This window comes from Nerophis lumbriciformis, linkage group LG12 (genome assembly GCF_033978685.3).
Source record: "Nerophis lumbriciformis linkage group LG12, RoL_Nlum_v2.1, whole genome shotgun sequence".
NCBI lineage: Eukaryota > Metazoa > Chordata > Actinopteri > Syngnathiformes > Syngnathidae > Nerophis > Nerophis lumbriciformis.
Genome location: NC_084559.2, coordinates 12,038,831 through 12,054,607, shown reverse-complemented (window position 1 = coordinate 12,054,607; position 15,777 = coordinate 12,038,831).

Genomic DNA, 15,777 nt, shown 5'->3' with positions numbered 1-15,777 from the left:
CTGCAAAAAGCAGAGACCTAATCCTGCAGCCACCAAACCAGATCCCCTCAACGCCTGGACTGCGCCTAGAAATTCTGTCCATAAAAGTTATGAACAGAATCGGTGACAAAGGGCAGCCTTGGCGGAGTCCAACCCTCACCGGAAACGTGTCCGACTTACTGCCGGCAATGCGGACCAAGCTCTGACACTGATCATACAGGGAGCGGACTGCCACAATCAGACAGTCCGATACCCCATACTCTCTGAGCACTCCCCACAGGACTTCCTGAGGGACACGGTCGAATGCCTTCTCCAAGTCCACAAAGCACATGTAGACTGGTTGGGCAAACTCCCATGCACCCTCAAGGACCCTGCCGAGAGTATAGAGCTGGTCCACAGTTCCACGACCAGGACGAAAACCACACTGTTCCTCCTGAATCCAAGGTTCGACTATCCGGCGTAGCCTCCTCTCCAGTACACCTGAATAGACCTTACCGGGAAGGCTGAGGAGTGTATATATATATATATATATATATATATATATATATATATATATATATATATATATATATATATATATATATATATATATATATATATGTATGTGTGGGAAAAAAATCACAAGACTATTTCATCTCTACAGGCCTGTTTCATGAGGGGGGGTTCCCTCAATCATCAGGAGATTTTAATGGGAGCATTCACATACCATGGATTATATAGGGCACAGAGTGGGTAGGTACAGGCTGGCGTAGGGGTGTGGTGATTGGCTCATGTGTTACCTAGGAGGTGTTTTCGTCTGTGCCGGCATGCTGATACAATTTCGCTGCGCTTGTTGAGGGATGACAGGTCTGGACGGTATATAATAAACAGTTTCTCTTTCAAGCATAGGTTGCATCTTTTATTACCACTATTGTAAGGTGTGCTGGATGCAAGAATTTGCCATGTTATTGAATATTCAACATTATAATAATAATAACAATAATGTCAACATGTGACATTTCTAACTATTTTGAACAGAAATAGTTCATGCACATTAAGATAAATTCTTCAAAATTACAATTAAAATTTTTTTGGCCGGGGGCCGGGCTGTATATATGCGCACTGATTGACTGAAAGAGCACGCACTTGGCGCGATGATGTCATGTTATCCATGGAAAAATGCATTTTTAGACAATATGATTTGCCTGAGCGGCTAGGAGACCCCGAGAGTAACAAGCGCTTGCCTTGTTGCCTTTCCATTAAGAACAATAGATTAGATTTTAGTTTAAGTTTGCTGGTTTCAAGAAATGTAATGCCGAGCGCATATCATTATGTCAAGATAATGGCACTAGCATTTACTTCATTTAAGAATATTTTTCAATATATTGAGCAAAAAGGTCTCACATTTGTTTTTTCTACCAAGAAATGTGCACTTGTTATTAGTGAGAATATCAATCAATCAATCAATCAATCAGTGTTTATTTATATAGCCCTAAATCACAAGTGTCTCAAAGGGCTGCACAAGCCACAACGACATCCTCGGTAAAGAGCCCACATAAGGGCAAGGAAAAACTCACCCCAGTGGGACGTCGATGTGAATGACTATGAGAAACCTTGGAGAGGACCGCATATGTGGGTAACCCCCCCCCTCTAGGGAGACCGAATGCAATGGATGTCGAGTGGGTCTAACATAATATTGTGAGAGTACAGTCCATAGTGGATCCAGCATAACAGTAAGAGTCCAGTCCACAGTGGGGTCAGCAGGAAACCATCCCGATCGGAGACGGGTCAGCAGCGCAGAGATGTTCCCAACCGATATACTTATTTTAAGGTATTTTTGGGTTCATTGAAGTTAGCTAATTAGGGCCCGCATGGCCCATTGCAAAAGGACTCCCGAAGGGAGTCCTTATGCAATGGGACATAAGGACCTATTGTTTTTCTAAGGTTTTATTATTATTATTATTATTATTATTATTCCGCCGCCTCTTTGAGCACTAATTTGACCCACTTAACATGCTTCAAAACTCACCATATTTGACCCACACATCAGGACCTGCGAAAATGGTCTTTTAATACAAAAACCGAACCGCAAAACTCAAAATTGCGCTCTAGCGCCCCCTAGGAAAAAAACAAACTAGACTGCCTGTAACTCCCACTAGGAAGGTCGGAAAGACATGAAACAAAATCCTCTATGTAGGTCTGACTTAGACCTAGTTCTCATAATTTTCCATCTTCGGGCTAAAATCAACAGGAAGTTGGCAATTCCCCCTTCAAGACAAAACGGAGAAAAAACTGCTCCTCGGAAGAAAAAAAAGACAAAACTGCCTGTAACTCCCAGTGGAAAGGTCGGAGAGACATGAAACAAAAACCTCTCCGTAGGTCTCATTTAGACCTACATTTCATAAATTGACAACCGCCAGCAAAAATCTACAGGAAGTTTGCTATTCCCCCTTCAAAACAAATTTTTTGTAAAAACCGGTCGCCTTCCTTCAAAAACTATCTCCTCTGAGCGCGTTTGTCGTTTCGGCTTCAAACTAACACAGGAGAGAGATTAAACCCTTGTGTATAAAATAGCAGAACACCTTTTTAATACCTGCTCCGGTTTTGATTTTATGACCCTTCAAAGACCCGCTGCGCTGCTGTTTTTTTAAGATGGCTGCTTAAAAGCAGGAAGCACCAACGTGCCCACACAATGCAGACAAGGTAGGTACACTAGACAAAAGTCTTGGGACACTTCAGACTAAAAGTAGACAAAAGTATTGGGACACTTATGACTATCACTGGACAAAAGTATTGGGACACTTGGGACTAAAACTTGACAAAAGTATTGGGACACTTAGGACTAGCACCTGCCAAATACGTGGGCCCGACCAATGCTGCTTGCAGCTTTAATTAGGGCCCGCATGGCCCATTGCAAAAGGACTCCCGAAGGGAGTCCTTATGCAATGGGACATAAGGACCTATTGTTTTTCTAAGGTTTTATTATTATTATTATTATTATTATTATTCCGCCGCCTCTTTGAGCACTAATTTGACCCACTTAACATGCTTCAAAACTCACCATATTTGACCCACACATCAGGACCTGCGAAAATGGTCTTTTAATACAAAAACCGAACCGCAAAACTCAAAATTGCGCTCTAGCGCCCCCTAGGAAAAAAAAACAAACTAGACTGCCTGTAACTCCCACTAGGAAGGTCGGAAAGACATGAAACAAAATCCTCTATGTAGGTCTGACTTAGACCTAGTTCTCATAATTTTACATCTTCGGGCTAAAATCAACAGGAAGTTGGCAATTCCCCCTTCAAGACAAAACGGAGAAAAAACTGCTCCTCGGAAGAAAAAAATGACAAAACTGCCTGTAACTCCCAGTGGAAAGGTCGGAGAGACATGAAACAAAAACCTCTCCGTAGGTCTCATTTAGACCTACATTTCATAAATTGACAACCGCCAGCAAAAATCTACAGGAAGTTTGCTATTCCCCCTTCAAAACAAATTTTTTGTAAAAACCGGTCGCCTTCCTTCAAAAACTATCTCCTCTGAGCGCGTTTGTCGTTTCGGCTTCAAACTAACACAGGAGAGAGATTAAACCCTTGTGTATAAAATAGCAGAACACCTTTTTAATACCTGCTCCGGTTTTGATTTTATGACCCTTCAAAGACCCGCTGCGCTGCTGTTTTTTTAAGATGGCTGCTTAAAAGCAGGAAGCACCAACGTGCCCACACAATGCAGACAAGGTAGGTACACTAGACAAAAGTCTTGGGACACTTCAGACTAAAAGTAGACAAAAGTATTGGGACACTTGGGACTAAAACTTGACAAAAGTATTGGGACACTTAGGACTAGCACCTGCCAAATACGTGGGCCCGACCAATGCTGCTTGCAGCTTTAATTAGGGCCCGCATGGCCCATTGCAAAAGGACTCCCGAAGGGAGTCCTTATGCAATGGGACATAAGGACCTATTGTTTTTCTAAGGTTTTATTATTATTATTATTATTATTATTATTCCGCCGCCTCTTTGAGCACTAATTTGACCCACTTAACATGCTTCAAAACTCACCATATTTGACCCACACATCAGGACCTGCGAAAATGGTCTTTTAATACAAAAACCGAACCGCAAAACTCAAAATTGCGCTCTAGCGCCCCCTAGGAAAAAAAAACAAACTAGACTGCCTGTAACTCCCACTAGGAAGGTCGGAAAGACATGAAACAAAATCCTCTATGTAGGTCTGACTTAGACCTAGTTCTCATAATTTTACATCTTCGGGCTAAAATCAACAGGAAGTTGGCAATTCCCCCTTCAAGACAAAACGGAGAAAAAACTGCTCCTCGGAAGAAAAAAATGACAAAACTGCCTGTAACTCCCAGTGGAAAGGTCGGAGAGACATGAAACAAAAACCTCTCCGTAGGTCTCATTTAGACCTACATTTCATAAATTGACAACCCCCAGCAAAAATCTACAGGAAGTTTGCTATTCCCCCTTCAAAACAAATTTTTTGTAAAAACCGGTCGCCTTCCTTCAAAAACGATCTCCTCTGAGCGCGTTTGTCGTTTCGGCTTCAAACTAACACAGGAGAGAGATTAAACCCTTGTGTATAAAATAGCAGAACACCTTTTTAATACCTGCTCCGGTTTTGATTTTATGACCCTTCAAAGACCCGCTGCGCTGCTGTTTTTTTAAGATGGCTGCTTAAAAGCAGGAAGCACCAACGTGCCTACACAATGCAGACAAGGTAGGTACACTAGACAAAAGTCTTGGGACACTTCAGACTAAAAGTAGACAAAAGTATTGGGACACTTGGGACTAAAACTTGACAAAAGTATTGGGACACTTAGGACTAGCACCTGCCAAATACGCGGGCCCGACCAATGCTGCTTGCAGCTTTAATTTTACTTGTTTTGGAAAGTCTTGACAAGCCGAATTCTCTTGTTCTATTGGCAGGTAATTTTGCTTAGTTCAAGTAAAATACCCCTCATTTTTGTATATTTCTTTCTTGTTTTTGAACACTGACTTTTTGCAGTGTACTTTCAGGCAAAGTGTTTTTTTTTTTTTCCTGCATTTTAGTCACTTACTGCAAATTGAATGCAGTTTCTTGCACTCAGCATTTCTTAATTGGATGAAAGATTATGTGTGGCAGCTGCATAGAACATCAAACAAGTAATTAGTAGCAATAATAATGAGGGCGGGGAAAAAAAACATAATATCACCAAGTGGGAATGAAAGGAATCAGAGGAACGTCATTCGGACGCACCCTCGGAAATGATGTCACTCCGGTTGCAGGCTAATTGCTGGAGGATGTCCTCTTAACGGAGTGTGAAAGGCTGTGTCTAATTAGTGCAACATTAATAAGGAATTAGCTTATCACAAGGTTAACTTATCAGGAGGGCCTAGAAGCAGCTGGATGTTCCTTTTGAGCCAGCCTGCACTGGGCCAACTGGACCACAAGGGGTAGAGCTTGTTCTTCCTATCAAGTGTTGCAACTAGTGAGTGGAAGGTGTGTTGGAGTTGGGGAACATTTCAATAAAACAAATGAGGCAGTGTTCATTTCCTCTTTCCAATTGTGAATTCATTTTCCAAAATTAGAAACTCCTTCATATTACCACTCACATTCTGTGGAATTGATCCATCCATCCATCCATCCATCCATCCATCCACGGTCCGTGTACCTTCCGTTCATTCTAGTTCCAATTCTGAAACGCAAATCAAAAAATAAAATTAAGGTGGTTTTTCGATTTTTATTATACACGGCAGATTTTAAGACAAACAAAATCATCAATCAATGTTTACTTATATAGCCCTAAATCACAAGTATCTCAAAGGGCTGCACCAGCCACAACGACATCCTCGGTTCAGAGCAGGCCCGGCCTTAACCAATCTGGCGCCCTAGGCAAGATTTTAGGTGGCGCCCCCCCCCCACATCGGCAGTGAAGTGTATATACTCACAAGAAACCAAATAGCTTTGTCTTTGACCTTTTATCTTACTTAAAGAAAGCAAATTAACAATCAGAATAGTTAACAAGATAAAAAAAAATATGAATAAATAAATGAATGCAAAAAATAAAAAATGAATATATGAAATACAATATTTTTTTACATACATATTGCTTAATTAACATTAATGATGTGCACTTTAACAACTAGGCTTACAACTATACCTAATATATAAAGGGGTGGAAAAGTGACTATTACCTGCAGGGCAAACATTAGCTAACCAGAAGGCAATAACAATGTAAACAAAAAACACCTGCTTAAAAGATCTAATACAAATGTCCCTGAGGAATGTAAGGTGGGAGTACTGTAATTACCTAACGTTACATTATTATTTTCCATAACAATTTAGCCCCCTCCACAATATTAACCCGACGTTAAAACAGAACTAGCTATTTATTGATTAGCAATTGCCGAATCATGTAACATTAGCTTAATGCTAAAAAGCCAGCTACTATCACATTCTGTAACAGACAAATCATTTCATGTAGGCTAACGTTACCTACCTGCTACCTCTGTCTTTTCTCGTTTCTCCTCTTCTTTTCTCTTTTTTCTTCCCTGGGCACCTGACAGTTTTGGCCGTTTTGACATCTTGTGTTGATTTTTTGATGTGGTGAGGTCCAAAAAGAGTGATGATACGGGAAGGGAGGGGGGGGGCGTAATGTTGTAACAAATAATATTTCTATTATATAGGCTTTACTTTGCATTTTAATTAACGAGGGATTATTTTTTGTATTTAGAAATAATAGTACCAACTTTTTTTTTTTCTCCAACATTTGTGGCACTGGCGTGGCGCCCCCTGATGGACGGCGCCCTTAGCATTTGCCTATACGGCCTATGCCACGGGCCGGCCCTGTTTCAGAGCCAACATCAGGGCAAGGAAAAACTCAACCCAATCGGACAATGAGAAACCTTTGAGAGGACCGCAGATGTGGGGACCCCTCCACCCCTTGGGCGACCGGTGCAATGGACGTCGAGTGGATCTAACATAATAGTGTGAGAGTCCAGTCCATAGTGGATCTAACATAATGGTGAGAGTCCAGTCCATAGTGGATCTAACATAATAGTGTGAGAGTCCAGTCCATAGTGGATCTAACATAATAGTGTGAGAGTCCAGTCCATAGTGGATCTAACATAATAGTGTGAGAGTCCAGACCATAGTGGATCTAACATAATAGTGAGAGTCCAGTCCATAGTGGATCTAACATAATATTGTGAGAGTCCAGTCCATAGTGAATCTAACATAATAGTGAGAGTCCAGTCCATAGTGGATCTAACATAATAGTGTGAGAGTCCAGTCCATAGTGGATCTAACATAATAGTGAGAGTCCAGTCCATAGTGGATCTAACATAATAGTGTGAGAGTCCAGTCCATAGTGGATCTAACATAATAGTGTGAGAGTCCAGTCCATAGTGGATCTAACATAATAGTGTGAGAGTCCAGTCCATAGTGGATCTAACATAATAGTGTGAGAGTCCAGTCCATAGTGGATCTAACATAATAGTGAGAGTCCAGTCCATAGTGGATCTAACATAATAGTGTGAGAGTCCAGTCCATAGTGGATCTAACATAATAGTGTGAGAGTCCAGTCCATAGTGGATCTAACATAATAGTGAGAGTCCAGTCCATAGTGGATCTAAAATAATAGTGTGAGAGTCCAGTCCATAGTGGATCTAACATAATAGTGTGAGAGTCCAGTCCATAGTGGATCTAACATAATAGTGTGAGAGTCCAGTCCATAGTGGATCTAACATAATATTGTGAGAGTCCAGTCCATAGCGGATCTAACATAATAGTGTGAGAGTCCAGTCCATAGTGGATCTAACATAATAGTATGAGAGTCCAATCCATAGTGGATCTAACATAATAGTGAGAGTCCAGTCCATAGTGGATCTAAAATAATAGTGTGAGAGTCCAGTCCATAGTGGATCTAACATAATAGTGTGAGAGTCCAGTCCATAGTGGATCTAACACAATAGTGAGAGTCCAGTCCATAGTGGATCTAACATAATAGTGTGAGAGTCCAGTCCATAGTGAATCTAACATAATAGTGAGAGTCCAGTCCATAGTGGATCTAACATAATAGTGTGAGAGTCCAGTCCATAGTGGATCTAACATAATAGTGTGAGAGTCCAGTCCATAGTGGATCTAACATAATATTGTGAGAGTCCAGTCCATAGTGGATCTAACATAATATTGTGAGAGTCCAGTCCGTAGTGGATCTAACATAATAGTATGAGAGTCCAGTCCATAGTGGATCTAACATAATAGTGAGAGTCCAGTCCATAGTGGATCTAAAATAATAGTGTGAGAGTCCAGTCCATAGTGGATCTAACATAATAGTGTGAGAGTCCAGTCCATAGTGGATCTAACATAATATTGTGAGAGTCCAGTCCCTAGTGGATCTAACATAATATTGTGAGAGTCCAGTCCATAGTGGATCTAACATAATAGTGTGAGAGTCCAGTCCATAGTGGATCTAACATAATAGTGTGAGAGTCCAGTCCATAGTGGATCTAACCTAATAGTGAGAGTCCAGTCCATAGTGGATCTAACATAATAGTGTGAGTCCAGTCCATAGTGGATCTAACATAATAGTGAGAGTCCAGTCCATAGTGGATCAAACATAATAGTGTGAGAGTCCAGTCCATAGTGGATCTAACATATTAGTGAGAGTCCAGTCCATAGTAAAAAGGGGTCACTGCACTATGATGGCAATATGACTCAAGTAAACAACACCAACATTTTATATGTTCCATTGAAAATATGGAACATTACACACGGCGCTCAAAAATCTATCAAAATGTTTTAGTACGACTTTTGGTAAGCTATGAAGCCACACCGCTTGAACATGGTAGTATTATTATGGTGTGTGTATAAGGTAAGACATATTATCTGGTGTTTTGTTTTGCAATTTTATGAAAAACAAATGTTTCTTACCTTCTAGGACCTGCTGATCTGTATTTGGGATCTGCATAAAGCAGTAAGCTGCGAAAAACCCCGTCGTGACAGTACAGTACATATTCTGTACAATTGACCACTAAATGGTAACACCCCAATACGTTTTTCAACGTGTTTAAGTCGGCGCGTCCACGTTAATCAATTCATGGTAATTCATGAGAGTACAACAACTTGCACTGAGCCTAGTCTATAAAATCCGCTACACCTCCCTGATACCGAAGTACATGTCAAACTACTAAATGACCGCCATAACCACAACACCAGGGGGAGCTCCACTAACCACGTTAAACCCAGATTCCGATCTAACAAAGGTCTTAACTCATTCTCCTTCTATGCCACATCAATGTGGAATGCACTCCCAACAGGTGTAAAAGAAAGGGCATCTCTATCCTCCTTCAAAACCGCACTAAAAGAACACCTCCAGGCAACTTCAACCCTAAACTAACACCCTCCCCGGATTGTAAATAATCAAATGTAAATAATCAAATGTATATACTTGTTCTTATGCTTTTTGAACTCACTATGTCCACTACTTGCTGTACATATCCTACCAAGTCAGACCTACACTGTTTCAATATCCATTTCTCTGATGCAATTGTTGATGACTGAAGTCAACCAAACCTAACCCCCCCAACTCAATTTAGCTCAATGAGGAGAAATGTCTGGGCTGCAGCTCCGTACAGCCTTCCACCACGCTCTGACAAGAGAAATCTACGCCTCCTTTTTTATTTGAACTTTCCCTGATTACATAGCATCAGCTGTTTCTAAAGGGAGGGGGGTCGTAAACGGCTGTTGCCTTCGGTCACAAAACAGTTCAAAGAAAAGATGCCTGGAGCTTGCGTCAGGTCCTGCTTCCTCTCCGCTTTGTAGATCTCGGGTCAAGACAAGATCTTCCTGTGGATCACAATAGATCAAAGAAACCGACACCTTCATGTCGCTTCCCACCCCCCGGATTGTAAATAATGTAAATAATTCAATGTATATACTCTGATGGGGAACCGGAGGGTGTGTTCTAACTATCGTGGGATCACACTCCTCAGCCTTCCCGGTAAGGTCTATTCAGGTGTACTGGAGAGGAGGCTACGCCGGATAGTCGAACCTCGGATTCAGGAGGAACAGTGTGGTTTTCGTCCTGGTCGTGGAACTGTGGACCAGCTCTATACTGCCGGCAGGGTCCTTGAGGGTGCATGGGAGTTTGCCCAACCAGTCTACATGTGCTTTGTGGACTTGGAGAAGGCATTCGACCGTGTCCCTCGGGAAGTCCTGTGGGGAGTGCTCAGAGAGTATGGGGTTTCGGACTGTCTGATTGTGGCGGTCCGCTCCCTGTATGATCAGTGTCAGAGCTTGGTTCGCATTGCAGTAAGTCGGACACGTTTCCGGTGAGGGTTGGACTCCGCCAAGGCTGCCCTTTGTCACCGATTCTGTTCATAACTTTTATGGACAGAATTTCTAGGCGCAGTCAAGGCGTTGAGGTGATCCGGTTTGGTGGCTGCAGGATTAGGTCTCTGCTTTTTGCAGATGATTTGGTCCTGATGGTTTCATCTGGCCAGGATCTTCAGCTCTCACTGGATCGGTTCGCAGCTGAGTGTGAAGCGACTGGGATGAGAATCAGCACCTCCAAGTCCGAGTCCATGGTTCTCGCCCGGAAAAGGGTGGAGTGCCATCTCCGGGTTGGGGAGGAGATCTTGCCCCAAGTGGAGGAGTTCAAGTACCTCGGAGTCTTGTTCACGAGTGAGGGAAGAGTGGATCGTGAGATCGACAGGCGGATCGGTGCGGCGTCTTCAGTAATGCGGACGCTGTATCGATCCGTTGTGGTGAAGAAGGAGCTGAGCCGGAAGGCAAAGCTCTCAATTTACCGGTCGATCTACGTTCCCATCCTCACCTATGGTCATGAGCTTTGGGTTATGACCGAAAGGACAAGATCACGGGTACAAGCGGCCGAAATGAGTTTCCTCCGCCGGGTGGCGGGGCTCTCCCTTAGAGATCGGATGAGAAGCTCTGTCATCCGGGAGGAGCTCAAAGTAAAGCCGCTGCTCCTCCACATCGAGAGGAGCCAGATGAGGTGGTTCGGGCATCTGGTCACGGCACGTCCGACCGGTAGGAGGCCACGAGGAAGACCCAGGACACGTTGGGAAGACTATGTCTCCCGGCTGGCCTGGGAACGCCTCGGGATCCCCCGGGAGGAGCTGGACGAAGTGGCTGGGGAGAGGGAAGTCTGGGCTTCCCTGCTTAGGCTGCTGCCCCCGCGACCCGACCTCGGATAAGCGGAAGAAGATGGATGGATGGATGGATGGATATACTCTGATGATTAACTTGTGTGATGACTGTATTATGCTGATAGTATATATTTGTACCATGAATTGATTAACGTGCACCCCGACTTCAACAAGTTGAAAAACTTATTGGGGTGTTACCATTTAGTGGTCAATTGTACGGAATATGTACTGTACTGTGCAATCTACTAATACAAGTCTCAATCAATCAAAAAGGGTCTAAATACAGTACATTGTCATGTTATTTGCATCACTTTGTTGAACAATAATGTGAGCAAAGTCGGGCGTAGTGATATTCGCCTGACGGAAGGCATGATTTCTGGTGATCCTCGACCTCATTACTAACAGACCCAGTGAGGTCTCATCAAGATTCCACAGCAGAGAAGACTCTGGCATCCCCGCCAAAGGCGCTCGTTTGTCAGAGAAGTATGGAGATCAGAGGCTGACAAATCTCCCATGTCTTCCAGGCTGTCAAGCCCTTTGCCTGCTCATCAAAGACAAAAGAAGGAGCCATGCAAGACAGCAGAGCAGGCGTTCCATTTAGACGAGGGTCTCCGCTTAAACCCCCCCCCCTGAGCTTGGCCTTTTGAAAATGCCTATTAGCCTGGGTGAGAGAGATTACAAGCAAATAAAATTACATTCATTGTGATGTTTGATTTCATAATACCCCCAGAATTATAATTACAGCGCACTGGCACTTTCCATTGAAAAGCCTTTTGATGGCAACAAAGAATCACAGATGGGAATAAGCAGGTTATGAATGCACATTATCTGCCCTGTTTCACCAGAAGCAACAATAATGGAGAAGAATGGCGGCATAAATAGGAATGTAATCAGGTGAGAGTGCAGGATTTAATGATATGGAGCGCAGGGCTTTATTTTCATCTCAAATACTTTTTTGGTAGAGCAACAGAAGCTTGTTGTGTGGTGGAGGGATTGATTTTTTTTTATGGCTTTTTGATACATTTTCTGGCTTCAATAGAACTGTGTTTAAAAGCTCACGTGTGAACTAATTAAATGCATATTTTATAGTAAGTTTGCATGACATTTTTCGACTGAACATGGGGGGGCAACAACCTTTTCAAAATCATCTTGTCCAAATATTAATAGTATCAATACCAAGGGTCTTTAAAAAAAAAAAAAAAAAGTATTTTATTATTATTTAAAAAGAAAACAAAAACATTTATTACATTTACACCAAAGTCACACAGAATGGTAATCTAAAAAATAGGTTGATACCAAGAGTCTTTATGTTTATTTTCACAAATAAACATGCATTGTCTGTTATGGTTTAACAGGGGAGGTGACGGCAACAGACACCAGGGGAGTAATGTTCAATAATTGATTATATATATAGTCAATATATATAATAATAAACAATACTAACAAATAAACTACGCTAAGAAAATAGAGCGTGTCAAAAACCCCAGAGAGTGTGTGTGTATGTGAGGCTATGTGTGTGATTAGCTCATACTTGCCAACCTTGAGACCTCCGATTTCGGGAGGTGGGGGCGTGGTCGGGGTGGGGTGTGGGCGTGGTTGGGGGCGTGGCTAAGAGGGGAGGAGTATATTGACAGCTAGAATTCACCAAGTCAAGTATTTCATACATATATATATATATGTATAATTGTATAGATCGGGCCGTTATAGGCTGAAAGATGCGGGTACTTTCGACCTCCTCGCTAGCATGGGGATTCTTCGCTGGCTACATCCAGCGGCCTCGAAAGCAGCGGAGTCAAGTGCCAGCGAGGACCGTCAACGGAAGACACGTAAGCGGTGTGAGCGGAAGCAGAAGCGGGGATGCCGAGCGGGGCTAACAACAAAGCGAAAGGCTAATCCTCAAAGAAGCGCTAGTCCGGGTGAGAAGTTAGTTAAAATAGAACTAGCCAGCGCCAGGCTGGATAATACCTGCACACATAGCAACTATTTTAGAACAAAAATGTTTTTTCTGTGTCAGAAGTAGACATGCACTCTATTGAGGTGGCAAGTTATGATGCGTTCGGTTTATCACAACATCAAGCAAACAATCGGAAAATTCCCGTCATATCAATTCCTAGATATGGTCGAAATTATTTAAATTGCACTACACATAATAAACACAACATTATTAATATTGCTACTACGGATAATTTCAACAAAAACTCCTCAAAACAGCCCACTACCTATAATATGGGCTTCTTAAACATAAGATCATTATCTTCCAAAACGTTATTAGTTAATGAGGTCATTAGAGACAATAATCTTGACGTTATTGGTCTCGCCGAGACCTGGCTCAAACCAGACGATTTCTTTGCGCTGGGTGAGGCGTCTCCTCCTGGCTATGCGGGAGCGCATATTGCCCGTCCCATTAAAAGGGGTGGGGGAGTTGCACTCATACACAATAAAAACTTTAATCTTACCCCGAACCTAAATAATAAATATAACTCGTTTGAGATGCTTACTATGAGGTTTGTCACACCGCTGCCTCTCCACCTGGCTGTTATCTACCGCCCCCCAGGACCCAATTCGGACTTCATCAGTGAATTTTCAGAGTTCGTTGCTGATTTAGTGACGCGCGCCGACAATATAATCATAATGGGGGACTTTAATATCCATATGAATACCCCATCGGACCCTCAGTGCATGGCGCTCCAGACTATAATTGACAGCTGTGGTCTTACACAAATAATAAATGAACCTACGCATCGCAACGGAAATACGATAGATCTAGTGCTGGTCAGGGGTGTCACCACCACCAAAGTTACGATACTCCCGTATACTAAAGTAATGTCCGATCATTACCTTATAAAATTTGAAGTTCTGACTCATTGTCAACAAACTAATAATAATAACTACTATAGCAGCCGCAACATTAATGCTGCCACAACGATGACTCTTGCTAGCCTACTGCCTTCGGTAATGGCACTATTCCCAAATTATGTCGGCTCTATTGATAACCTCACTAACAACTTTAACGACGCCCTTTGATAGTATAGCACCGCTAAAGCTTAAAAGAGCCCCTAAAAGGCGCACCCCATGGTTTACAGAAGAAACTAGAGCCCATAAATTATCATGTAGAAAGCTGGAACGCAAATGGCGCGCTACTAAACTTGAGGTTTTCCATCAAGCATGGAGTGATAGTTTAATAACTTATAAACACATGCTTACCCTAGCTAAAGCTAAATATTACTCAAATCTCATCCACCTCAACAAAAATGATCCGAAATTTTTGTTTAGTACAGTAGCATCGCTAACCCAACAAGGGACTCCTCCCAGTAGCTCCACCCACTCAGCAGATGATTTTATGAATTTCTTTAATAAGAAAATTGAACTCATTAGAAAGGAGACTAAAGACAATGCATCGCAGCTACAACTGGGTTCTATTAACACAGATACGACTGTATCTACGAAGGGTACCGCCCTCCAAAATAGTTTCTCTCTCTTTGATGAAATAACACTAGAGGAATTGTTAAGATGTGTCAATGGGACAAAACAAACAACATGTTTACTTGACCCATTTCCTGGGAAACTTATTAAGGAGTTTTTTGTATTATTAGGTCCATCAGTGCTAAATATGATAAACTTATCACTTTCCTCTGGCACTGTTCCCCTAGCATTCAAGAAAGCGGTTATTCATCTGCTCAAAAGACCTAACCTTGATCCTGACCTCATGGTAAACTACCGACCGGTGTCCCACCTTCCCTTTATTTCGAAAATCCTCGAAAAAATTGTCGCACAGCAGCTAAATGAACACTTAAGTGTCTAACAATCTCTGTGAACCTTTTCAATCCGGTTTCAGGGCAAATCACTCTACGGAGACAGCCCTCGCAAAAATGACTAATGATCTACTGCTAACAATGGATTCTGATGCGTCATCTATGTTGCTGCTTCTTGATCTTAGCGCTGCTTTCCATACCGTCGATCATAATATTTTATTAGAGCGTATCAAAACACGTATTGGTATGTCAGACTTAGCTTTGTCGTGGTTTAACTCTTATCTTACTGACAGGATGCAATGCGTCTCCCATAATAATGTGACCTCGGACTATGTTAAGGTAACGTGCGGAGTTCCTCAGGGTTCGGTTCTTGGCCCTGCACTCTGTAGTATTTACATGCTGCCGCTAGGCGACATCATACGCAAATACGGTGTTAGCTTTCATTGTTATGCTGATGACACCCAACTCTACATGCCCCTAAAGCTGACCAACACGCCGGATTGTAGTCAGCTGGAGGCGTGTCTTAATGAAATTAAACAATGGATGTCCGCTAACTTCTTGCAACTCAACGCCAAGAAAACGAAAATGCTGATTATCGGTCCTGCTAAACACCGACATTTATTTAATAATACCACCTTAACATTTGACAACCAAACAATTACACAAGGCGACTCAGTAAAGAATCTGGGTATTATCTTCGACCCAACTCTCTCCTTTGAGTCACACATTAAGAGTGTTACTAAAACGGCCTTCTTTCATCTCCGTAATATCGCTAAAATTTGTTCTATTTTATCCACTCGCGACGCTGAGATCATTATTCATGCGTTCGTTACGTCTCGTCTCGACTACTGTAACGTATTATTTTCGGGTCTCCCTATGTCTAGCATTAAAAGACT